The 27,716-nt window shown below is 43.4% G+C and overlaps 1 pseudogene; it reads right to left on the bottom strand.

Moving 5' to 3' along the window:
- Positions 1 to 5,777: 5,777 nt before the first annotated feature.
- Pgam1-ps5 (phosphoglycerate mutase 1, pseudogene 5) lies at positions 5,778 to 7,944 on the bottom strand (annotated as a pseudogene).
- Between the last annotated feature and the right edge of the window lie 19,772 nt (positions 7,945 to 27,716).

Here is a 27,716-nt window from a genome sequence, read left to right as displayed (position 1 = left end):
CAATCTTGCTTTTCTATGATAATCTTAGAAGTATTGCCTAGTGCTTCCGAGGAACCGCCTTAGCTGCTTCCAAAAGCAGTGTTCCTATTGATCTCCCTCTAGGCCTCGTGTTTTAAAAGTTCTACCTGCACTTGGCATTGTCACACTGGGAAGCACACTTTAACACACAATTCTTCAAAGGCAAGCCATATTCAAGCCATTGTTTACTATAAAACATTGTTCTTAAAAGGTATATAATATCTGTGTACGTACATATGTGTCTATATGTCTGTATATCGTATTTTGTTTATTAATTCATCACCTGATGGACACTAGGCTTGCCTCATTTCCTAGCTATTGTGAATAGAGCAGCAATGCAGATGGATGTGCACGTGTCTCTGTAGTAGGCTATGAAGCCATTTGGTTATATGCTCAGTAATGGAATAGCTGGCTTTCATCTTGGTTCTGAGGTTAGATTTTTCGAGTGACTTCCATGATGGTTTTCACAGTGACTGTTTCAGTTCACTCTCACACTAGAGTCCCTCTTTCCTCACATCCTTACCGACATTTGTTTTCATTTTCTTTTTCTGTTGATAACCAGTTTGTCTAGGCTGAAATAGAATTTCAAACTGGTTTTCATTTGCATTTCCCTGAATGTTGAACACTTCTAAAAATGCTTATTAGTCACTGTCATTCATCCTCTAAGAACTTCTGTTGAGTTCCCTAGCTTGGGGTTGGATTGGATTTTGTTTTGTTTTGTTTTTTGTTTGTTTGGTTGGTTTTTTTTGTGATATTAAGTTTCTTGAGTTCTTTGCAGATTCTAGATACTAACTCCTTGTCAGATGTATAACTACAAAAGATTTTTCTCCCATTCTGTAGGCTGTCTCTTTCTGCATCTGACAATTTCATAAGGTCCCCTTTATTGATTGTTGGCTTTATTTTCCTAGTGACTAGAAGTCTATTCCGAACGTCTTTACTTATAGCTGTATGTTTTTTAAGATTTATTTATTTTAATGTTATATGTGGAGGCGTTTTGCATGTAAGCCTGTGCACCACATCCATGCATTGGCTGCAGGAGCCAGCAGAGGGTGTCGCATGCTCTGCAGTTGGAGTAGCAGATAGTTGTTAGCTGCTGTGTGGGTGCTGGGAATCAAACTTGGGTCCTCTGGAAGGGCAGCCAGTGCTCTTAACCACTGCACCATCTCTCTAGCCTTTGTCCGTGTCTATATCTTAAAACATACTTCCTGCTTTTTCTGCTAATAGTTTATAATGGCGACCTCATATTCAGGTTCCTGGTCCTGGTTCCTGGTCCATTTGGAACTTAGTTTTGTGCAGGGCAAAAGATAAGGATCTAGTTTTCACTCTTCTGCACGCAGATACCCAGCTCTCATTGTACCTTTTGTTGAGACCATTGTCGTCTCTTCCGTCTGTGTATGGCATCTTTTCAAACATTATGTGGTGTAGTTGCGTGTTCTTTCTATCTGGATTCTCTGCTCTATTTAATTGACTTACATGTCTGTTTTGTGCTGATACCATGATGTTTTTATTACCACTGCTCTATCATATAATTTGAAAGCAACAGTGGTGCTGCCCCAGGCACTGTTCCTTTGACTTGGAATTGCCTTGGCTCTCCCAATAGCCAAGGTCTTTGGGATGCCATATGAATCCTAAGATTTTTTTCCATATTTCTGGTGAATAATTGAATTAGTATTTAGGTGGGATTGCATCATATATGTAAATAGCTTTCGATAAGATGGCCATTTTTACTCTTATTAATTCTGCCAATACAGGAGCATGGGACATCGTTTCATCTTCTAGTCTCTTCTTCAATTTCTACCTTCAGTTTTCATGATAGAGGTATTTCACATCCTTGGATTGGTTTATTCCAAGTTTGTTTGTTTTGTAGGGAGACTATCTCTCAGTATGCTGGTCATTGGTACATAGGGAGCCTACTGATTTCTGTATGTCTGTGTTGTGTCCTGCCACTTTGCTGAAAATGTCGATTGATTCTAAGAGTTTTCTGATAGACTCATTAGGGTCCCTTATGTATAGAATCATTTCATCTGCAGTTATAGATACGTCAACTTCTTTGTTTCCTACATGTATCCCTTTCATTTCTTGTTTCTTCTTGCTCTAGCTGAGAATTCCAGAACTACACTGAATAATAATAGTGGATGGCAGTTGTTCCTTGTTCCTGAAAATTGTTGGTATGTTTGGTGCTACTTTGTAGGTTCTGATATGCTTTTCTAGATTTGTTGAGATAAAAGCACCATTCTTTCTTTAACATGGCATAGGAGACATCTCCAGTAGTGGTCAGCAAAAAAAGCTACTAGTAGTTTTGATGTACAACTCTCATAAGTGAATTTAATCATTACTGAAAGTTTCTAAGTAGTACAACTGTTTGGATCTTGAGTTCAAGAATAATTTTTCTTAATTAAAAATAGAATTAATAAGCCCCATTGTCCCCGTGTCTTTGGTGTGGGTGAATCTAGGGCTGCAGATAAGGAAATGTACACAATGCTCTCTCAGTCTGGGGCAGAGTGGTATATTGCACTAGGAGTCCTGATTTGTACAAAGATGAATGCCAAGGTACATGGTTCTTTCCAATAGACTGGGAGACAGAAATAGTCTTGGATCCTGCAGAGAAACGTACATAAATTCTCAGGATTTAAGCAGGCAGTAAAGGAAAACTGAACTGTGGAATGTTTCTGAAACTGACTACAACTATGGAGAGCATAGCGGCCCCGGTAAGAAGGCTAAAGGTACCTTGTTCCAGAAGAGAACAGGGAGGACTTTGAACCCAGGTGAGCAGGTGGCCTTTCTGTATGTGTATGATATGTGTGCCCTGCCCTCAAAGGTAAGAGAGGGGTATTGGATTACCTAGAGCTAGAGTTACAGACTGTTTGAAGCTCTCTGAGATTGGTGCTAGGAACTAAACGTGTTCTCTAGAAGAGCAGTGTGGGTGCTTAAGACCGAACAATCTCCCTAGAGTCTTAACTTTTTATGTCTGGGTACTTATGTGGGAGCAAGGGAGGGGAATTACCAGGACACCTGAAAGGAAGTCATGGGCAGGGAAAAATTACTTTCAGCAAAAATGTATTCAATACCTGATCGTGGTAGCATACACTTTAATTCCAGTACTTGGGAGGCAGAGGCAGGTAGCTGTCTGAGTTCAAGACCAGTGTGCTCTGCAGAGTGAGATCTAGGACAACCAGAGCTACACAGAGAAACACTGTCTTAAAAAACAAACAAAAAAGTTATTCTATAGAAAAATCTTAGTTCTAGTATTTATGGTTTATTTAAAACCTAAAAGGTCATGATGAATTAGCAGAAACTAAACATTTATGAGAAATCTTAAATTCCTGATTACGTTGTGTTAACATTCCTGTTTAAATTTACTCTAAAGGTGGCTGGAGAGATGGCTCAGTGACTAAAAGCACTTGCTATTATTTCACAGGAGCTGGGCACCCTCTGGCATTCCACAACCATCTGTAATTAGAATTCCTGGGAATCTGATAACCCTTTTTGGCCTTTGTGGGCATCAGGCACACACATGGTACACACAATACATGTAAACAAAACAGACACACAGAGAAAGTTAAAATGAACTGGGGCTGGAGATGCAGTTCAGTGGTTAAGAGCTTGTACTGCTCTTGTATAGGACTTGGGTTCATTTTCCACCACCCATATCAGTCACCTCACAATTACCTGTAACTCCAGTTCTGGGGGATCTAATTCACTCTGCCTTCCTTGGGCACATGTGCAGAAGCTAAATTGGCTCCAGAGAGCCAAGACGCTAAAAGATTTTAGCAGAAACAGACTAGAAAAAAGGTTCTCAACCTTTCTAATGTTGTTGTTATCCTTTAAACAGTGTCTTGTGTTCAGGTAACCCCAACCATAAAATTATTTTATTGTTATGTCATAAATGTAATTTTGCTACTGTTATAATTGTAATGTAAATATCTGATATGCAGGATGTCTGATATGTGACCCTAAAAAGGATCACAGCCCACAAGCTCACAGGTTGGGAATCACTGACCTACACAGATGCCTTAGTTAGGGTTTTATTGCTATGAAGACCATGACCAAGGTAACTCTTATAAAGGACAACATTTAATTGTATTGGCTTACAGTTTCGGCGTTTCAGTCCATTATCATCATGGCAGGAGGCATGGCAGACTTGGTGCTGGAGGAGCCAAGAGTTCTACATCTTGATCTGCAGGCAGCCAGGAGGAGGCTCTCTTCCATACTGGGCAGAGCTTTAACACTAGAAGAGACGCAGAACCAGCCTACACAGTGACACTGTAACTTTAATTTTTTTCAAGTCCTAGTTTAATGATGGTTTTTTAAATGCTTTAACCTTCCTTGTAACCCAGCACCCACCAGGTAGTGGCCCAGAAAGGATACGATGGAAGTGAACCTGTTTAGAAATGTCCTTTGGAACACCTCTGTCTGTGTTGTCTGGAAATCAGCAGTTCAGGTCCCAGGTCAGCAGGCAGCAGCAGCTGGATCCACTCGCAAACCCCTCATGGATACACCAGGAGTCCAGTTCGGTAGAGTTGGGCTAGCAACAGCAGTGACATGACCTAGCAGAGACAGCCAGGCCTCAGCCTCTGCTCAAGTCAGCAGGAGGGACTGGCATGAACACCAGAAGTTGTCAGCTGTGCCTCTCTCAGAAAAGTGAAGATCAGCAAAGACCTGAGACCCACACGCATTATACAACTAGCTGTAGCAGCAGGCCAAGCTCTGTCCCCATCACTCTATAGAGTCCTATTTATACCCTCCAAACATCATATGTCCTTCATGGACCTTGCCTCAGCACAGCTCTTGCCTCAGCCTGGCTCTTGCCCCGGCTCATGCATCCAATCAGCCTGAGTCCTTGGAAGCAACAGCAAGCTGCGGCACACCACTAGAAGTGTTTTGGTGTGTTTCTCTCCAGGGCATCCAACAAATGTAGCTCAACTAAGCAAAGTAAGGAGGATCAATGTGGGTATTGTTAGCAGAGAATCCTTCATCATGTGTCCTTTCACAAGCTTGCTGTAGCAGAACATGTCTCCTGTGTCTGCTTCAGTTCCTTCATGAGTCTGCCTTAGACTTTCATACCTGTGTGCACTTTAACAAAACACTCCTTCATGTGTTTGCCCCAGCAAAACACCATCCAAACGACTCTCCAAAGAGCCCTTAAGTTTCCACTTCACCCACACTTCCTCCAACAAGGCCATACCTGTTTCAATAAGGACCACACCTCCTAACAGTACCACTTCTCACGGTCCATGAATATTCAGACTACCAGAAGAGACATAGCCACCTTTGCTACAGGACCCTGCTAATGTCTTTTGGAGACTGTTCCTCACTGACATTGAAGACAACTTTCCACAATGATCAAGGGGCTTTTGACTGCTGTAACACAGGCAGAGGAAGAGTCTTTATTTCTTTATTCTTTGAAAACTTCATATGCATATATAATGTATTTTAACTACCCATTTCTAGAGATGGGTTTAAGAAACTCCAGCCCCTTCTGAGGTCAAAGGGTTTATCTAATTTTGATATGATAAAATAGTGGCTTATTTTCTGTTGACTACACATCAGACTATATTACAACTGCAACAAGAAATCTCAGAAGGACATATGTGTGTGTATATATATACTTGTATATATAAACACATATATGTATACATATTCAGATATATATACAGATATATATACAGATATATGTATTATGTTATATTATATTATAAATATATTATATATTACATGTTACATATGTATTCAGAAGTAAGTGTAACATGTGAATTTAATTCAGAATTGGCCCCACCTTCAGCAGCTCTGGGGACAGAAAGGAAATATTTTTTAATTACCATGAGGTTATAGTCATCTTCGCCTGGAATGAGAATGACTACAGTCCCAATGACCCTGAGCACCCAAGCACAGGACAAGTTCTGGAGACAAAATGGACTCTGGGTACCCTCTGTGACTGTTTGAATAAAAAGGGCCCCCATAAGTTCATATGGAGTATCACGATTAGGAAGTGTGATATTGTTGGACTAGTTATGGCTTTATTGGAGGAAGTATGTTACTAGGGCAAGTTCTTTGAGGTCTCAGAAAGTCAAAGTTCTGTGCCAGGTTCAGTGGCTGACAGTCACCTGCTGCCTGTGGATCCAGATGTAGAACTCTCAGGTACCTGTCCAGCACCATGTTTCCCTGCATGCCACCATGTTTCCCACCATTTTGATAATGGACTGAACCCCTGAGATGGGTTCGAGAAACTCCAGCCCCTTCTGTAAGCCAGCCCGAATGAAATGTTTTCCTTTATAAAACTTGTTATGGTCATGATGTCTCTTCACAGCAATAAGACCCAAAATAAGACACCCACATTGATTATTTCTTGGCAGGGTTCCATCCTTGACTGCTCAGAAGTGAGGGTTTAGTTTCCTAGTGCTGACTAGGAAAAACTGCGAAGTATCATTTCTCCACTCCTGGGTAAGAGGACTTGAGCTAAGAAATTGCACCCCAGAGGTTGATTCTAGCTGGATTTTATAAAAGGGTTGGGTACAGGAGACAAAACTCTGGAGAGATGTAGAGGGTGTTTCTGATGCTCCGATCAGGGATGGATGCTGAAGGTCCTATTCTCCAGTGGTTCTTGATCGACCAATAAAGATACTAGTGGCTAATGGCTGGGTTGAAGAAGCAGAAATTCCAGGTTCCTGCAGGCTGTCTAGCAGATGTAACGGGAGGAAAGAGGATTTGCCATGCTTCATAGGGAAAGAAAGTCACCAGCCATGTGCGAATCTTGAGGGAAGTGGCCATTGGATGTTTCCATGATTGGGCCTGGGGTAGCAGGTGGAAGATTAGAAACACAGCTAAGCTGAGGGTAGATTTAAAGGTGTTGAGCTGGGAGTGAAAGGAAGGACATGCTAGCTGAGGAAGGCTTAGAAGAGCCCAACCACTGAGCTAAAAGCATATTAACAATAAGCTAGTGTGTGTGTGTGTGTGTGTGTGTGTGTGTGTGTGTGTGTGTGTGTGTGTGTTTCATCCAAGAATCTAGAGTGGCTCCTGGGCAGGTGCATGAGGGTGTCTAGCTGGGAACACGGACCTTAAAAATGGGTAGTAGAAACTATATGCCACAAGGAGAAAATGGTAACGGGATGCCCCTGTGAGCAGCTATTGCTTAAGTCACCACAAGTTCTGTCCATGTGACAGGTGCTAGGGAGAAGCACAGGAAGCATAACTAGGAAGAAAGAGCTGTTCCTTGAAGTAGAATCCTGCTTTGTTACTTTCATTTTATTTTTGGCTTTGCCTTGGATCATAGCATCCGTGGCTTTATGCAATATTTTTATTCCCAGGAGCTAATGGGCTTGATGGGCTTGAAATTCTTGTCCAGTCCATACACAGGAGTAACACCACTTGGCAGCTTTAGAGGGTCTTCATAGAGAAACTCTCTATATGTATGGTGATGACAAAGAAATTGTTGCCATGGGCCATAATCAGGGATCGTTTCTACTTCTTTGATCAATTTCTTCATTCCAGAAGGACCATGCTCTGGCGATAGTGTCCTCAATGCTTCCTCATGCTGTGAAAGGGATACTTGGGATTCATAGGAGGTGGGGGATATCACAAAAAACAAACAAACAAACAAACAAACAAACCAACCAGACCTTTACCTGTGCTTCTCCATGCTCAGAAGCAGTTTCTGCTTGGTCAAGTCCTGTCAGACCACCACAGCGCTGCTCATTGAGACACCAGGTCCTTGCCACTGGCAGTCACATCTGGTCAATGGCATCCAGCACTGCCTAGAAGGTCAGGATTGCTCTTCGTTGCACAGAGGTGAAACAGCAAATTGATAGCCAGCATCTTACAACACACGGTCAGGTCTTCATTGCTCCTATTGGCCCCTACTAAAGAAGCATTCCACAGCTTTCAGGCACCCTCGCCACACTGGGTAAGCAGCAGCTTGTAGGCAGCCATGGCTGTAACTGTGGTGGTCGAAGCTATTTGGAGCATCATGTTTTGAGAATCACTATGTGTTTCTTGTTTCATTGGGGGTTTGCTGTTTGCTGAGTAGTGTCTCATGATATAAATAAGCTGTGATTTGTTTATCCATTGACCCATGACTAGACAGTTGAGCTGTTTCCATGATAGTATCACAGAGTAGTTTCTACATTAAAAAAACCCACTAACAAACAAAACCCCAAACACTTATTTTTCTCAGATTCAACTCGTTCTCACTTCCAAATTCCAGTCAATTTCTGTTTTGTTTTGTTTTTTAACTAAATAACAGAATATACCATGATTGTGATTAGACAGTACTCACTCTTTTCAAATGGTTCTTCTTCACTTAGCAATATGCATGTAAAGTTCATCCATGTGATTTTATAATGAATGTCTTTCCGTGTGTGTGTGTGCGTGCGTGCGTGCATGCGTGCATGTGTGTATTGGAGGAGTAATTGAGAATTTAACTCTGGGCCTCACACATGCTGGGCAAGGACTCTGCCACTGAGCTATATCCAACCCTTTTTATTTTCTCTTACTTTGAAACAGGGTATCTTTTTTATGATCTTCCTGACTTACCCTTTTCTGTAGCTGGGATCATGGGCCTCCGCTACAATGCCTTATGGGTTTCCTTTTTTGCCCCTGAGTAAGTTCCTTTTAGGAACAGGCCAGCTTGTTTATCTGTTTACTAGATAAAAGGCATCTTGTTTGCTTTCAGTTTGGGACAGTTCTGAATCATCGCTATAATTATTTGTGTGTGAGTTTCTGTGTGCACATAATTTTCAAATCAGATGCGTGCACAGGAGCACAATTGCTGCATCATGTAATGAAACGTACTGGGCTCTTCGGCAACTTAAAGGATTTATCCAAACTGCCTTCCAATAAACTGCACCATCATTTGCTCCAACCAGCGTGAGAGACTCCTGTCTGCATCGTCGGTAATGGTTTTAAATGTTAATAATTTGAGTCAATGTGGAGTAGTGTCTTACTATTTCCATTTAAGGTTCCCTCATGATAAATGTCCACAGCATCCTTTCATTAGCTTGTCACCTATGTATTCTCTTTGGTGTTTAAAAAATGTTTTCAGATCTTTGCTTCCATGCAGCTTTTAAACAGGTTGCCATTTTGAAAGCTGAATCCTTTTTTTCTCCCTTGTTTCTTTGCAGTGGGACACACACGTGTGGAGGTAGGTGGGCAGCTTTTGGGAGTTCGTTCTTTTCTTCTGCTGTGTGGGCTCCAGAGACTTAACTCAGCTCTCAGGCTTGGCAGTTAGCTCCAAGCTGGATCCTTTTGGCTTGGGTTCACATTGTGTCGCTCAGGCTAGTCTTGAACTTCTGGGTGTAAATGATGCAGTGTCTCAGCCATCAGCGTAGCCGAGACTACCGGCATGCACCACCATGCCAGACGGTATGCTTTCGTCATTGGGTTTTAAGGTTTTGTATATCTTGGATTTAAAATCTTTATCAGGTATGTGTTTTACAAATAGTTTTCCCAGTCTCATCTTTCAATGCCTTTTGTGAACAGAAGTTTTAAATTTTCACAAAGTGCAACAGTGCTTTTCTTTCATGGACCATGTTTTGATGTATTTAAAATCCATCGCCAGAGAGTTGGAGAAATGTCCCATCTGTTAAGAGCACGTTTCTTCCAGAGGACTGGGATTTGGTTCCTAGCACTCACATAGTGGCTTACAACCTAATAGTCTTCTCCACTGACAACATACGCCAATTCAAACAGAATTAAAAGAGAAAAAGGCAGGTCTATTTGGGAATGGCTCCTGAGTGAGTTCACCAACCTCAGGGGGTCCAGCAAGCTCAGGGGATGATACCACTGGGAGAAGTCACAGCATAGGCTACGGTGGGAACTGTTGGTGAAGGAAAATAACCTGTCTGCATACACTGGGCTTGTGCACACCAGGTATGGTCACATAAGGCAGGGATTTGGGTGACTGGTGGTTTCAGGGGAGGGAGTTGCAACAGTTGTCAAGAATGTGGAACTGAGTTTTTTTTTCTTTTTTTTCGGAGCTGGGGACTGAACCCAGGGCCTTGTGCTTCCTAGGCAAGCGCTCTATCACTGAGCTAAATCCCCAACCCAAAACTGAGTTTTTGACACCTTTTTTTCTTTCCTGAGCGAGTGGAGTTGGAGAGAGAGGAAGGAATGGAGTTTACAGGAGCATGTGGGGATTGGGGGTAGGAGGCAAGCTGGAGGCCCCAACCAAACACAACCATCTATAACTGCAATTTCAGGGGACCTAATGCCATCTTCTGGCCTCTGTAGGTAACACACACACACACACACACACACACACACACACACACACACACACACACACGGTACATACATGCAGGCAAAATTCATACAAATAAATAAACCTAGAAGAAAATTTTTAAAAATTAAAAAAGCCCTATCATTGAATTTATCGAGGACTCTCCTGTGTTCTCCCTGATAGTTTTTATAGCATTGAACTTCAGATGCAGGTGTAGACTACATCTTTAATGAATTTTTGAAAGCTGTATAAGAATGACTCATTTTGTTTTGTTTTGTTTTGTTTTGTTTTGTTTTGAGACAGGGTTTCTTTGTGTACCCTTGGCTGTCCTGAAACTCACTCTGTGGCCAGGCTGGCCTCAAGCTCATAAAGATGCACCTGCCTCTACCTCCAGAGCTCTGGGATTAAAGGTTAAGAGCCGCCACTGCTAGGCTAGTTTTAATATTTTATTTTCAACCCTTTGCTAGTATTTAGAAACACATTGATTTTTATTTTTATTAGGTTAGTTTTCTGACAATTTTATACATTACATATACTGCATTCTGGTTTATCTGTCCCTGTCTTTTCTTAGCTCTCTTCTACCCCTCTCTGTTCCTTCTTATCTATTCCTTCCCCAGTTTCATGGTGTTATTGTTGTGTCGAACTCATTTAGTTTAACCAGAGCTCTCCGGGTGACTAACCAGAGCCTGATGGGGCCATTAGTGCTACACAACTGAAGGTACTTGCCCTTTCCCAGAATTTATCTATAGGAAGCTCTTCATCAGTGAGAAGTAGGGCTCCCTGAGTCCATCTTCCATTCTCGCCTGGCTCCTAACGAGTCCTGTCTTGTGCAGATCCAGTGCAAACATCCAGAGTGTAGGGGACTTTGTAACTCTTCTCCCTCTATTCTGGCGATTACATTTTTTTCCACCATCTTTTCTACAGTGTTCCCTGAAACTTGAAGAGGATGCTATAAATGTTGGACACTCAACCTTCACTTAGCCTCAGTATTGTGAGCAGCCATGAGTCTCTGTATTTACCATTTGCTGCAAAAAGAGGTTTCTCTGAGAAGTGATGGGTATTGTGGTTTGAATGAAAATGTTCTGACCCCTACAGGCTCATGTATTTGAATACTTGGTCCCTAACTGATGGCAGGGGGAGGCTTAGGAGGTGTGGCCTTGCTGGAGGAAGTACACCACTGGGACAGGCTTTGAGAGACTACTTGTTTGCTCTTTCCGTTTTGTGCTTACAGAGAAGGATGTGAGGGCTCAGCCTCCTCCTGCTGCAGCTGCCATGCCTGTTGCTTGTCGCCAGCCTTCCCTACCATGAAAGACTCTTAACTTTCTGGAATGTAAAACCAAGCAATTTCTTCTCAAAGTTGCCTTGGATATGGTGTTCAAGTACAGCAAGAAAAAGGAAAAAAAAGCAACACTGTGGGTATAAACACAGATATTTAGAAAGTAGAATCATGTCTCCTGCCTTGGTGAAGTTTCCTACTATTGGCCTTTGAGTGAGTTTAAAGTACCAGCTATGGAATCTCATTCTCTGGTTGGCCTCAAATCCAGCCAGAGAGCAGTTGATTACCACTGTCACAAGCATGCAACTATTACCCAAGTTTGCACATCTTGCCCAGCAGGTTCTATGTTGGGTGCACAGCTGAGTAAGACCACGGCAAGGAAGAAACTTCTAGTACAACTCCAGCTTGATTCTCTAAATCTTGCAACCAAGATAAATGGGGTCTTTAGCAAGGTTTTATCATTTAGTTCTGGTCTGGTCCAGTCCTAGTCTGGTTTCTGATGCTGTGACAAACACAGACCAAAAACAACTTGAGGGAGAAAAATTGTTTTGTTTTTTGTTTTTGTTTTTGGGTTTTTTGTTTGTTTTATTTTTGTTTTTGTTTTGTTTTGTTTTGTTTGTGTGTGTGCATGTGTGTTTATATTACAGTCCATCATCAAGGGAACCAAGGCAGGAACTCAAGGCAAGACTCTAGAGGAAGAAACTGAAGTAGAGACCACAAAGGAACATCGCTCATGTTCACTGATGCCCTTGCCTCACTAAGCTAGCTTTTGCAGGCCCACCTGCTTAGGAATGGCGCCATCCACAGTAGGCTGGGTTCTTCAGCATCACTTAGTAATTAATAGAATGCCACAAAGACATGTTTGCAGGCCAATCTGATGGAGGAAATTTTCAATTGGGGTTTCCTCTTCCCTGAAGTTTGTGAGTTTGTGTCAAGTTGACAGCAAGCAAGAACAATGGCAAGAATTCTTGTTGTTATATGGTCCTTTAGGGCTCTGTGACTGGCAATTCATAAAGTTTCCCCACAGCTGGCACTATTTAATTAAAGCTGGCACTATAGATTAAAGGAGAAACTTTTTTCCATCCTTGCAGGTATTTCCTTTACAATGACTTTTTTATTTATACTTTGGTTATAAGACTGTAGGTTAATGGACTGCTTTTTTATTCCTCATTCATTTGGTCGAAGCTTTCTCCTACAGCCTCAGTTTCAAATTCCTTCTCCATTTAAACATTCATTCTTTTGGAGTGACTTTTTCTGCCTTTAAGTTACTTATACCCTACTATATACTTTTACCTCAAATGCTCTCAATAGCCTCTTTCTAGTTCTCAGGACAGTACAAGAACTCTAGGTTGAACATAGAATTCAAGACTTTGAAGCAAGGATCCATATGAGCAGAGTCTATGCTATTTGTTTTTCTATGCCTGAGTTACCTCACGTGGTATAATTTTACCTATTTTATGATGTCTAATCATAACATCACTTTTCTTTACAGCTGTCTTTTCTGCAGTGTATGATTTGGCATCTTTGTCAAATATCAGATGACTGTAATCATGTATACTCATGGTTTTGTCTTCTATTTTGTCCCATTGGTTTACATGCTTGTGGATGTGCTAGTACATTAATGTTTTTATTACTATGGCTCTGTAATATGTTTTGAAGTCTGGAATGATAATTGCTCTCTACAGGATTCTCTACAGGAAATTATAGTAAAAATATGTACCTCCGATATTTCTCAGTCCAACCAGGCACTGCAGGCCTGCAGGATTCTCTAGAAGCTACTGGTCTTCAGTCTTCACTGCAATCCTGAAGCGAAAGAATGCTTCAGCCACAGAATATATAAATTTGCCACTAAGTGACCACAAGTGGGCAAAAAAGCAGTTTCCTTCTTCTGTGTCTTTCTTATATGGGCTGCCACTACAAGGTGTAGCCCTTATTTGGGATGGGTCCTTCCTGCTTTGGTTACTGAGAGTTTTTGTAGTTCTATTTGAACTTTAGGAATATTGCAGGAGTTTAATTGAGATCACACTGAATCTATAAAGTTCTATACCAGTGCACCACAGCCAATAGTTCAGAAAAATTAGGGTGAGTTAAGAAACAAACACACACGAATTTTGATTAGAACCACTGAACTGAGTGGTGGTTTGAAAGAGAAATTTCCTTCACAGGTTCAGGCACTTGAACACTTGGCCTCCACTTGGTGCCATTTGGAGAGGTTACTGGGAGGTCTAGCCTAGCTGGAGGAAGTATATCACTGGGCCTGGGCTTCTCTCATTCAAAGTATCAGCACCTTCACCATGAGGGAGTCAAATGGGGTAATGCTCTTCAGCCATAGTTGCTTCTTCCTTGCCAGGACCAATCAAATGATGCTAATTAATAATAGCTCCCATCGAGGATCTGAATGGCGAGCCAATGTGATCACTCATACAAACACTCCAAGGACATGAATTATGACTTTTGGGGAAAAATAACTGTGATCTAGCAGCTTCCCGCTCCCACTGTTGTGCTTGCTGCTCCCTGCCATATTTCTACCATATCATGATGGACTCTTATCCCTCTGGAACCATAAGTCAAAACCGATTGGTCATCAGGAATTGATATGCTCACTGTACGTCAGCAGACACCTTCTTCCTTTCTAGCATTAACTTAAAATGGTTGTGCATTTGCCATGTGCCAGTGTCTTGGTTCCAGGCCTAGTGAATGCCATAAAGATTACAAGAAAAGTCTTCAGTAATAGCTAGGTGTGGTGCCTCATACATTTAGTTCTATCACTCAGGAGGCAAAGGGAGGTGGATTGCTGTGAGTTCGGGATCAGCTTGGTCTATCTATATAGTGAGTTCCCAGCCAGCCAGAACTACACATCATGTTCTAAGCTTGCTGGTTTCTGCTCTGTGCCTCTAAGAACTAACAGTCTTTTATTTATTTATTTTTTACTGTTTTTTTTAACTTTTTTTTACTGGATATTTTATTTATTTACATTTCAAATGTTATCCCCTTTGCAGTTACCCCTTTACCCCATCCTTCCTCACCCTACTTCTATGAGGGTGCTCTCCCATACACCCACTCCATGACCTGGAATTCCTCTACACTGGGGCATCAAGCCTTTCTAGGACCAAAGGCCTTTCCTCCCATTGGTGTCTGACAAGACCATCCTCTACTACAAATGCGGCTGGAGCCAGAGGACCCTCCATATGTATTCTTTGGTTGGTGGTTTAGTCCCTCGGAGCTCTGGGCGTTCTGGTTGACTGATATCGTTGTTCTTCCAGAGCCTGACAAATACAGAGGCAGATGCTCACAGCCAACCACTGGACTGAGTGTGGGGTCCCCAATATAGAAGTTAAAGAACTGAAGGAGCTGAAGGGATTTGCAACCCATAGGAAAAACAACAATGATACTCTTCTCTTAAGAGCTCTGCCTTCCTCCATTGCTTTGACTTTGCTCTCCTATCACCTTACTCAGAGTTTGAAACCCAGTCTTAGTTCTTTATTACTTTTATTTTTTACAGTCTAGTCATTAACCCCCTCCTGGTCTGCCCTCTGACTATTCCACATCCCATTCCTCCTCCCCCCTTACCCTCTATTCCCCCACCCCTCCCTCCACTTCCACCAGGCCTCCCCAACCCCTGGGGCCTCAGGTCTCTTGAGGGTTGTGCATCTTCTCTCACTGAGGCCAGATAGGCAGTCCTCTGCTGTACATGTGTTGGGATCCTCAGACCAGCTGGTGTATGCTACCTGGTTGGTGGCTCAGTGTCTGAGAGATCTCATGTGTCTGTGTGCGGATTATTGTCTTTCTTCAGGTGGGGGCTGGCACAGGATGGGGTAGGGCCCGTGATTGGGCAGTGAGAAAGTGGGGCAGGGATAGAGTTTTGGTAAGAAGAGAGAGAGGAGAAAGAGGAAAAGAACCAAGATGGAGGCAGAAAAGAATGACCCAGAGCCATGTGGCCTTAAATGGCCACAGGTAGTTATGAATATTTCTTAAGGGATGGATTTTTATAGGTCAATTTGTCTTCTGTAGGTGGGTGGTTTAATCTCATTAACAATTGGCTCTGAGTTTATTATGTGGACGTTTTGTGGAGTGTAAATTTTCTGAGATAAATTAGTAAGATAAATCTAATTGCTAAATTACAAACTTATTGAGTCCTGATTTTAACAGGTTGCTGGGAGTTGTGACTGTAACATTTAGGGGGCGGATGCTGGGAGTGTGAGCAGAGTTCTGAGGCACAGAACCAGAGCAGCGGCCACCAATGGGATCAGAGAATAGCCAGGGGTAGCATGGTGTGGTACCCTAGAACCAGCTACCGCAGAGATGAATATACCCTGCAAGTGCCGTATGGCTCAACAATGTCAGCTATCCAGGGTTTTTGTATATTTATAATATTTACCACAACATCTGGGTTAGTTGAGACTGCTGGTCTTCCTATGGGGTCGCCCTCCTCCTTAGCTTCTTCCACCTTTTCCCTAGTTCAACCACAGGGGTCCTCAGCTTCTGTCCATTGGTTGGGTGTAAGTATCAGCCTCTGTCTCAGTCAGCTGCTTGTTGGGCCTCTTGCATGCAGGTCAGCCATGCTAGGCTCCTGTCTATAAGCACACCATAGCATCAGTAATAGTGTCAGGTCTTGGAGCCTCCCCTTGAGATGGATCACAAGTTGGGCTGGTCACTGGACCGATTTTCCCTCAGTCTCTTCTCCATTTTTGTCCCTGCAGTTATTTTAAACAGGAACAATTCTGGGTTAGAGCTTTTTACTGTGGGATGGCAACTCCATCCCTCCACCTGAGGCCCCGTTTTTCTACTGGAACTCTACAAGCTCCCTCTCTTCACTGATGAACATTTCATCTAAAGTCCCTCCTTTTGAGTCCTGAGAGTCTCTCACCTCCCAGGTCCCTGGTACATTTTAGAGGATCCCCCACCTCTCATTCCCTGAGGCTGCACATTTCCATTCATTCTGCTGGCCCTTGGGGCTTCTCTCTTGTTTCCCCTCCCCAATACCTGATCATGTTCCCTTTTCTCCCTTCCTCTTCCCCTGTTTCTCCCTCCCTCTACTCTCCTGATTGCTTTCTTCTCCCAACTGAGACTGAAGCATCCTCACTTGGGCCTTTGGTGTGGGAGTTCTGTGGATTTTATCCTAGGTACTCTGTACTCTTTTGGCTATTATCCACTTATTAGTAAGTACATAAAACCCGGTCTTATTTTTTTAAAGTCTAAGCGTCTCTCTGTATTACTATAAAGTATATATTTTCAAAAGTTTAGTGCTCATTCTGACTACTGGGTTCTGAGGGTATAGGAGGCCTTTATTGAATGAGTCCATTCATGTGATTTTTGCTTCCATGGAACACACAATCTGAAGGAGTTTTGTATCCTTGGACTGTGTAGCTTCTGTTCCCACACATTGAGAGGCACTCTCAACTTGGGTTATTGGACTAGAGGTGCAGGTAGCTGGGCTCATTAGTTGTCAAGAGGACAGAACAGAGGGGCACCTTGACAAGTTAGATCAAGTGTGGATTTAGAAGGCAGCTTTTCTGCCCTAGTGGGAGGTAAACCTGCTCCCTGGAAAGCACTGGGAAGAATGGCTCTTAGGTTTTACATTCTGACGGATCACTGCAACTCAACAGAAATAAATTAATTCAACCCAAAATGTTTTCCATACCTCTAAAATGAACACACTGCCTTCAAAGCATGTGTTAACTTACAACAGTGAAGCAGCTTTAGGGTTACACGTCATTGGGCACATTTTATTATTCATAGTCCCAGCCATTTGTAACTTCCAACTTTTTCTAAATTCTTTTTCTCTTAAGCTTTCAGTCTTCTCATGAAATGCTAAGGGGAGGTGCAGAAGGTATAAGGGAGGTGACAGGCTCACCTGGTGAGCCTTGCCTTTTCTAACATTCATGTAAATACAGCCTCAAGAGTGATAGATGCTTTACTTGTCTCTATAAGGTTCTCCTGATAATTAAGACGGTGTGTACGGTCACTCACAGGTGGATTACAAGTTGGTATGATGACCCATTTGTATAGAAGAGGCAACTGAGGCTCGAGGCTTGAGACATGTAGGTGACCTCTCCAAAGTCATTCACAATATACCAGACTGAATTCATGCTCCAACTAGACTCACGTGTCACACACACACACACACACACACACACACACACACACACACACACACGCGCGCGCGCGCGCACCGACCTACCCCTCCCCTGAGCCTTGGTATTCTTACCCAGTGCAGAAATTTGGTTTCTTAATATCTCAGCTCACTGACTTCTGCAGTACAAGGGCCTGACTTCCTTGATGCCCATTGTAGTATTTGTAGTAGCCCCCACTCCCACTGTCCCCTTCTCTCCTGCTCTCTTTAAACCTTACTGTTAAATTTATTTTTCTTTAATACACTACTTTCACACTCATGTCACCTACTCTGGAGAAACGACCTCATGTCTATCTCTACCCCATTGGGGAACGAATGTCTGAGGCACGAGACAGTGTGCATCTGAAATACAGAAGTGTATCTTACACAGAGAGAACGTGTAGCCTTCAAACACGCTATCCCTAGTTGCTTTGCTCCTTTAGAAATCCTCCTGGGAATCAATTTGAGTGTGGAACAAGTCTGTCTTCTAGAAAGGTCTCCAAACTCCAACACAGAATAGGAAATTCTAAGAACAATGGAGGAAGAAAATGGACCTTAGACCCTAGCAGGGACTGGACTCTGCTCACCTCCTCTGTGAAGTTGGTCTCAAGTAAGTAATGTTTTGTTTCCCTCAGAGGTCCCTCCTTTTCTGTTTCACACGGGACTCTCTCTCACCTCTGGAGGAAGCATTTTCCCCTTTGATTTTCCCTTTCTCCCTTTCTCCCTTTCTCATATTCCTGAAGAAGGGAAGAAAAGAAAGAGTGTGGGCAGTAGCAGTCTCTCAGGCCCCCACTGTCAGAACAGTTTCTTCTCCTAAGGAGGACCTTCGAAGGAGATGCCTCATGTCCTTAGTCAGAGGGTGGGAGGGTTGGGGTGGGTTCCTTCCCCCAGAGCAGGGTCAAGAAAAGTAGACCAGAAGTAGAGGGGTCTTGGTAGGTAAGGTCATCAATACTGAGTAGCAGCTCCTTCATGATCAGTGTGGTGGTTTGTATATATTTGGGCCAAGGAGTGGCACTATTAGGAAGTGTGGAGTGGATGTTGGAGTAGGTGTGTCACTGTGGGTGTGAGCTTTAATATCCTAGTTCAACCTGCCTGGAAGTGAGTTTTCCACTACTAGTCATCAGGTTAAGATGTAGAATTCTCAGCTGTCTCCATCATGCCTGCTCCCACTTTGATGATGATGGTCTGAACCTCTGAACCTGTAAGCCAGCCCAACTAAATGTTGTCTTTTATAGGACTTGCCTTGGTCATGGTACCCGTTCATGGCAGGAAAACCCTAATTAAGATAATCACTCACTCTTGGCTGCCCTAGATCCTATGTAATTCAACAGCTGTGGGATCTGTTTTAACTCAAATGAACTGAAGTTTAATATAATTAAAAATCATTTTATCGGTCTCATTAAACACATTTCAAGTAAATACTAAGCGCATCTGCCTAGGAACAGAGCAGATGTGAAGCCTGTCCATCACTACAAAAAGTTTTTCTTCCTTTTCTCCCTCTTCTTGCCTTTTTCTTCCCCCCTCTCCTCCTCCTCTCCTTTTCTCCTTCCTTCTCTCTACCCCCACACGGTTTTATTTTCTGGCACAGAGTGTCACTATAGAACTGGTCCTTAAGTTTGAAATCCTTCTGCCTTGGACTCCCAAATACTAGGGTCACAAGCGTGGGTCCCCTGCCTAGGATATTGCAAAAGGTTTTGGATAGTGCTGCTTTTAATCTCATCATAACCAATGCGTTCTATTGTAAGTATTATCATTCTCTGGTGGATACCCTGGTACCTTCTAACTTTCTCTCACATAACTACTATCATGTAGCCATTTCCTGCAAATGGAAATCTCTCTCCTGGAAGGAAGAAAGACACTTAAGGTCAGGAAGCTTATGAGGCCCAGTAATCTCATCTATATGGTGCTCACAAAGGTAAAAGGATCATGAGGTCCCTTCCTGAGGTAATATATGTGGTTACTATTTCTAGAGGAGATGAGTCTGGTGTAGCTAATTGCAAGTCATGCAGGGAGCTCCATGGCTACCTCATTTGTGAGTCATCATCTAAGGTGGGGTAGGATTTTCAGCTGCTTTTGTGTCACTCCTGCTCCTGTAAGTTAGCCCTGGTCTGTGTTCCCATAAATAACCCCAATAAACTCATTGGTCTGCTACACTTAGACCTAGGTTGAATCCTTTCTTTTGTGCATCTTTGATGCTCTTTCTGGTATGAATAGATATTTGTACTTCCCTAGGAAAAATGCTATAGACAAATGCACAGGAACTAAGCTAACTGAAGAGAAGCCATTGTACGGCCTCTGCAAGGAGGGGTAAGAAACACAGGGGAGGCTGATGAGTCTGAAGGTGCAGTCCTTACTGCAGCAATCTCCATAGGACGACCATGCTCTGTGTAGTCCAGGATGCTCCCTTGCTACAGATGATAAGTAATGCCACTAGGCTGATCCGTCTGAGACTGGCACACCATTAAAGGGAAGTGTCATTGTGGCCATCATTCTCTATGTAGTATAAGGTGGCACACCTCTTTGATAAATAAAGCGTGTCTCATGAGTTTTCAGACACATCAAAGGTTGACTCAAAAGTATGTTACAATCCCCAAAAGACCCAAGTATGGACTGACCTTTGGCTATGGTGGCAGTTTCATGACCTTTGAGGAGGGAAGGACTTGTCATTCAATGTCAGTCATCTGTCCAGAGAGAGCTTACCCAGAGGAGGAAGGAATTATGATGACAAGGACGTGCTGCCTTGGGCATTAGACCTCAACTGGGCAAGAAAAGACAAAGGAAGATGAGATAGATGTGAAAGCACAAATTAGATCTGTGCTAATTTGCTCTTATTGGGTTCCAAGATCCTTAGAAGCCATAGGAAGAATCAGACATTGAGGACAGAGCGAGTGAGGTAGGAGTGAAGGAAGATGCCACTCTGGTCTGACCTTTAAATTCTTAAGCCTTCTTAAGCTGAGGACCGAACCCAGCGCCTTGTGCTTGCTAGACAAGAGCTCTACCACTGAGCTAAAACCCCAACCCCCTGACCCTCAATTCAAATGAAAGGAAGCATCCATAAGTCAGCTTTCACAAGAGCATCTTAATAATGGTCTAGTACAAGAAGCTATGATGAACAGGAGCTACTTTTCATATAAACTTCTTGCATTAAAAAAAGACTTTTTAATAAGTAGCTCTTATAGCCCAGCTTTTGAGGGCACAAGGAATGGGAGTGAGTGGAATTGATGTGACTCCCCTGGAAGCTGAGGGCCCTGTAGACAAAAGCTGTCAAGGAAAATAAAGGAAACAGGTCTCCGATGAACTGGCTCATACAGGCCACATGGTGATCCACTGGGTATTCTCATGAATATCAGAGATTAGCAGGAAATAGGGGATGCACGTGCCTAACTGGGATATGACATATTAAAGGAAGCATTCTTTGCTAAAAGAATCATCATTTTAGCAAAGTCATGTTCTTTGATGCTCAGTTCACTGGGTCTGGTAGTATCGTGCAGGAGAGTGAACTGAGATCTCAGAGACCTCAGGACTGGTATGAGACTTTAGTGGTTTTGCTGAGCTACATCTTGGTTTGTGATTTTTATGAAGTAGAAAGGCTCTAGGCGATTATGAAAATTGGGTTTGCAAAGCCCTAAAGCAGACAAAAGTGTCTCTCCAGATTACTCAAAAGCAAATATAGTAGATTTTTGTTAGGCCTTAGCTCCCAGTAGAAAAAACTTATCAAAAGGTAAATGTGCTAGTAAGTCTCTGGGTTGCTTTAAAATATAAATAGCAATCCATCAAAGGGGTGAAGGTGTCAGTGCTGGTTAAAATGTCAAGGCTTGTCCTAGAGAAAGATAATTAACCTCCCAAGTATGCTGTTATACATCTCTTCCCTGATAGGGTGGAGACTATTCAGCAAGCAGGGTTCGTTTAGCAGTCAGGTGTACCTAATGAAGAGGTACTGTGTTAGTCAGAGCCTATAGGACCAGTGAACCAGCCTGAGCGGCAGGTTATGTAAGCAGGAGTGGAGCTCAGCCCCCTTTTGCCTCCAGCCAGGTCTAGAAGATCAGGCCAGTCCTACAAAGCCTGTGAGGGGTAGATGTTAGGATAAGGCAATGAAAGGTACTTTGGGAGATTGGGGCCAAGGCTGGGTCTCAAACTCACAGATATTGGCCTGCTTTTGCCTCCCCAGTGCTGGAACTAAGAGCATACAGCACCATGCCCAAGTAAATTGTTTATTTAACACATAACACTGCAAACAAAGAGTCTGATTGCAACCACTGAACTGGCAGCTAAGGTTTAGGAGACTTGGGAAGCATTTTGCAGAGAGAAAATGAGGAAGTTCACTCTTGTGCACCCAGGATACTGCTGAGACCTACAAAGGTAGAGTGCTGTTGATGGGGGGGGGGGTGTTCATGGCAGAAGGAAAACAGACGCTGGGTCTAGGCGTGTATTATGATACACTTCCTAGCACACCCAAAGACGGGATTGCATCCTCAAACCAAAGCAGAAAACCATGCAGACTGGCTTCAGCCTTTGGAATCCACATAGGAACTGCAATGAATCAAGTTTGTGATGTCTACAGCTTGATTTGCTGGGTTTCTCCAAAACACATGACCCTTGTTTCTACTTTTAAAAATTGTTATTCAGGGGGGTTGGGGATTTAGCTCAGCGGTAGAGCGCTTGCCTAGGAAGCGCAAGGCCCTGGGTTCGGTCCCCAGCTCCGGGAAAAAAAAAAAAAAAGAACCAAAAAAAAATTGTTATTCAGCATGTTAAAGCCTGAAAATAAGGAGAACCGTCGTGAGTACCACCAAGGTCAATGCAAGGGCTCTCTGGCCAATGTGCGAAGTGTGTGTTACCTACTGGGGCCACTTCCTGGCACAAAAAGCAGGACCTGGCACCACCCTCAAACAAGTCACTGGCACAAGCTTTGGTGGAGGTAAAAGTCTCAAAGGACACAGTCTGTGCACCCGGGGAGGAAGTCATTTACTTAGACTATCTTCCAGGAAAAGATGGGGAAAGGGAACTTGGGGACTGCAGGCACCAGCTCTTTAGACACCAAGTACATTGCTATTTTTAACTCACAGTTTACTGGTTCTTCCTCTTTAATTCTGCTTTGCTTACACGTTGCTGATAAGTAGCCTCATAACATCTACTTTGGGGATCCCAAGATTATGTGAAAATTGATAGTCTCAAAGCAGGGTTACGTAGGATTCAAACAGCAAAACGTGGATTGTTTAGAGGGAGAAATGGAAACCAGAATGGTCATGCCTACAATGAGTCACCAGAGGGCGCCATAACTCCGTCTCCAAAAGTTTTCCACCGCAAATCCCCTTGGACTTCAATTAAACAGAAGATATCCTACAGTGACAGGTTCCACCCCAATAATCCTAAAGGTGTAAGAAAGTAGGCAACCAGACCCTGAAAACCTGCTGGGGCATGAGTTTCAGTAATGTCATCATGATATAAAAATTGACATGGTTCTAAGGAATCTGAATATAGCCTAGTTTGGTTTTATTAAAGATTAACTTTTGTTTTTTTTTTTTTTTTGGTTCTTTTTTTCGGAGCTGGGGACCGAACCCAGGGCCTTGCGCTTCCTAGGTAAGCACTCTACCACTGAGCTAAATCCCCAGCCCCAAGATTAACTTTTTTTAATGTGCATGTGTATGTGCATGTGCATGTGCATGTGCATGTGCATGTGCATGTGCATGTGCATGTGCATGTGCATGTGTATGTGAGCCTGCTTAGTTTCTGGGCACTGTAGGATTCCACGGAGGCTGAAAAAGGGCCTGGGATAGCTTGGGATTACAGTCACAGACAGTGCGAGGCCTTTTGTAGGTGCTTGGAACTGAACACTGTCCTCTGCAAGAATAGAAAGCAGCCACGCTACTGAGCTGTCTCTCCAGTCCCGTTTGAGCCACCTCTCCAGTCCCCTCTTACCTTTTGACCTTGCATTTTCTGTTTTTCCTTTTCCTTCCTGGGCAAACAGGGAATTCCGAAGAGCAGAGATCGCCAGGTTGACCTGACACACTCTCTCCTCTCCCTGCTGTGGTTACTCAGGGCACGGAAGTGAGGAGCTGGTCTCCTACGAAGACACTCCTGACCTCGAACATGGACTGTCAGGTCTGAGGAACTCTAGGAGAGCCTGCTTCCCTGCGTTCACTGCACACAAGCAACACTGCTGAGAGCCACGACAGAGACCTTTTGGGCCAAACTGAAATTGTGCTCCAAGCCACGAAGAGACAACAGTATCACTCAATGCGAAGGTGCTCTTGGTCCAAGTTGTTGACGAAGTGGAGTCTAAATAAGGGTGTGAAATAATCTGAGATCTACGAAGCCATGTTTAAAATCCAAACCAGCCAGTCTGCGGCAGAGGGCGGGAGTGGACCATACTCTTCAGCCAATTTCAGAGCAGTGCTGCCATCCCGTGGACAACTAGAAAATTAAACTTAAGCTTCTCCAAATGTTTTTGGTTTTGTTTTTTTAAATAAAAGCAGAAATGACACTTGCTATATTTCTATCATAAGATTTTTCCTGACGCGTTGTTGGCACTGCCATAGAATACAGAGGGTCCAAAATGAAGAGACATGAAGACCAGCTATTGAGAAATGTGCAGCACGCCTTCTAGGCTTTAAAAATGCGAAAGATCTGGAGATCCAGAATAGTTTCCAATATGCACTCACTACAGTAAATGAGCCACGAGTCATATTCAGAATTAAAGGAATAGCAAATGTTTGCTGAGTGCTCACTGTTTGTTTGTTTGTTTGTTTGTTTTTCTTTTCTTCTTTTCAGAGCTGGGGACCGAACCCAGGGCCTTGCGCTTGCTAGGCAAGCGCTCTACCACTGAGCCAAATCCCCAACCCCCTCACTGTTTGTTAAATCTGTATTTTATGTGCGTAATTTTATGGACAGGGTTCAGGGTTCATCTATGCTTTTATATCTGAATTTACTGAATCCTTACTACCGTTCCCTCAAGCTGTTGCTACTTTTAATCTTCATTTTCTATGTAAAGCTCTGAGGCACTGTTGAAGGTCAGTCATACAGCAAACACGGTAAACTGGAAGTCCAACCTGTGAAATCTGGGCTGAAACCTGTGCTCCTGACTATGAGACTACTTTATTCTCAAAAGTGGCCTGAAGCAGTCACTGTCGTCGTAGTCGTCGTCGTCGTCGTCGTCACTTGAAAGCAGGCCTACCCAGGATGAATCAGAAGCTCAGCATGGAAATCATCGTGAATCCAGGTGTTGTTGCCAAGGGAAGAAGCTTGGCAACTATGGAGACAAACTACACGCCTGCCATCTTTTGGAGTACTGAAATAAACGAACTCCAGTAGATACTGTTATAGGGATTGAGGCTGCTTCAGTTGTTGATGAGATTGCCCGGGAGTTAAGAGTATACGATGAAACATACTTAGGTAATTCAAACCCTTAAAAATCAGCTGCCTCTCCCAAACTCTAAACTGTCAGGGATCCTTTGTTCCTGTGCTTTGAACTGTGATAAAAGACCCTCCTTTGGGAAAAGTCCAGGGCAGAGGACCTGGGTGCTTCTGAAGAGGTAACTTTCAGGGGCAGCCATGCATCTCTTTCCTCCAAAATGAAGCAAAAAGTAAATGAGAAAGAGGAAATTCCTTGCAGGACATTTACTCCCTTTTCTCTTCAGCATTAAAAAACATATATTTCTCTCTGTGTATATGTGTGTATGTGTGTTTCTGTTTTTGTGTAGGCCACATGAGTGCAGTTCTCAAGGAGGTCAAAGAGCTCTTTGAGTCTCCTGAAACTGGACTTTCTGGCAGGAAGTTGTGAACCACAGAAACTGAACTTAGGTTCTCTGGCAGAGCCCCAAGTGCTTCTCTGACTTCCTCTCTTCCATTTTTAGACAGTCTGAAGTAAAAATCCTAGCCACAAATTGGACCTCATCTTCCTAGGTATGTGGTTTAGGGTTGTAGCATTTTAGTGAAGTTGAAACTTGTCACAGAATCCATTTCCCTGAATAACCCCAGGCTGGTATGCACTGCCAGGGGCTAGCACATAGGATGTGGAAGGTAGACAAGAAACCATCAGTATCATGCTCCACAGACACACAGGCATGTATCATGCTCCATAGACACACAGGCATGTATCATGCTCCACAGACACACAGGCATGTGTAGCTCATGCCCTAGGATACTGATCTGTTGGCTCCCCTTTTGTGGACAGCCTCTAGACTCCGAGCTCCTCCAGTCCTGCTGAAGCTGTTCCCAGCTTCTCTGAATCCTGCCCAGTAGTGTATTAATATCAAATGGGACGCATAGGAAACCATTGGCTTGGACTGAGCTACTGTGGGATGCCTAATGAATTGAACTCAAACAGACTTATTCATACCAAAGTTTCATATCACCAGGTCAAATGATGGTGTGAGGGAGGGGTAAATAAACCAACTTTCTGAACTGGTCAGTTTGGGCATAAGACCAAAGTCTTCTCTGACTTTGGAAATTGCTACTACTGTTGGTGCCCTCCAGAACAAGATGACAAGGCTCCATTGCTGAAGCCGTTATATGCTTCAAGCTGGCACTAATCTAGAAGTTTCTTCCTGGCTATCTGGCTGTCATAGTGCTAGAAGGTGCTATACAGTGCTGAGTAAGAATTGTCACAGTGTGATTATGACATGGACCCACAGTGTAATACTGGCCAGACAGGCAGGAGACTCTCCTAGCACACTAATATTGGGAGACGGTTTTGTGCTCTGTGTGTGTTCAGATGTTGGCTTCTGTGCCCAGAGATCTGGTTGCAGTTTAGATTCTGCCATTGCCATGATAATTGGAGTAGCTCCTGTCTCAATGTTGTACAGAGATATTTTTCCAGCACCTCTGATTTCCTAACAAACTGCTGACCAGCCAATAGTTGGGCAGGAGAGGAGCATAAGGCAGGACCTCCAATCTCAGTCAGGGAGAGAGAGAGAGAGAGAGAGAGAGAGAGAGAGAGAGAGAGAGAGAGAGAGAGAGAGAGAGAGAATCAAAAGGATTTGATAAGAAAGTTTGCCAAGGGCGCAGCCATGAGGACACACAGAGCTGAAGAGCCAGGGTAGGACTCAGATGACAAGTAATGGGGGCAAGTGGCTGGGAAGCAATCCAATCCAGCATGGTCAGGTTAGAGTAGAGTCCAAGACAGCATGGTCAGGTTAGAGTAGAGTCCAATCCAGCATGGTCAGGTTAGAGTAGAGTCCAAGACAGCATGGTCAGGTTAGAGTAGAGTTCAAGACAGCATGGTCAGGTTAGAGTAGAGTTCAAGACAGCATGGTCAGGTTAGAGTAGAGTCCAAGACAGCATGGTCAGGTTAGAGTAGAGTCCAAGACAGCATGGTCAGGTTAGAGTAGAGTCCAAGACAGCATGGTCAGGTTAGAGTAGAGTCCAATCCAGCATGGTCAGGTTAGAGTAGAGTCCAAGACAGCATGGTCAGGTTAGAGTAGATGAACCCTGCCCTGTTTTGTGTATTGAGCTTGTTAATAAGATCACTGTGTTATTTCTTGGGAACAAGGTGGGTGTAGAAAACCCCCCAGAATTTCTTTGATACGATAGTGCTAGATATGCCCATGTCTCTTCCCCCTAAATCCTTCACCCAGAAGGCCACTCTGCAGACATAAGATCCTAGGTCTAGACACCTGTGGACTGTCTAATCAACTCTGAGGACTGTTAAGTATTCACCCATGCATCCCCTCCCGATGGAAGTTTTAATCCTTACTCATATACTCATGGAGACAGAGAGAAGACTGCATTGAAGAGCAGCCAATGGACAGGCTGAGAAGATCTGGATATTAGACCAGAGAGAGGGGGGAAAGCTAGAAGCTAGTGTCTTAGTAGAATAAACCACAGAAGTTTGGGCTAAGAGATTTCAGAGGAAGAGAAGTCAACCATGATAGAGCAAGTCTTGCTCTTGGTGTTCTCTTTGTGGCAGACAGGCTCAGACAAACACCATGAGTCACTAAGGGAAGATGGGTATCTGGAGGACGGTGAGAATCTGAGGACACACAAATGACAGTTTCCAAACTGGGGAAAGAATGTTGCCTTAGTTAGGGTTTCTATTGCTTGAAAAGACACCATGACAATGGCAACTCTTAAGGAAAACAACATTTAATTGGGGCTGACTT

The sequence above is a fragment of the Rattus norvegicus genome, chromosome 17, assembly GCF_036323735.1.
Source record: "Rattus norvegicus strain BN/NHsdMcwi chromosome 17, GRCr8, whole genome shotgun sequence".
In the NCBI taxonomy this organism is placed as follows: domain Eukaryota; kingdom Metazoa; phylum Chordata; class Mammalia; order Rodentia; family Muridae; genus Rattus; species Rattus norvegicus.
The sequence above is the reverse complement of the archived record's forward strand: the minus strand, read 5'-3'. Positions and strand labels throughout refer to the sequence as shown.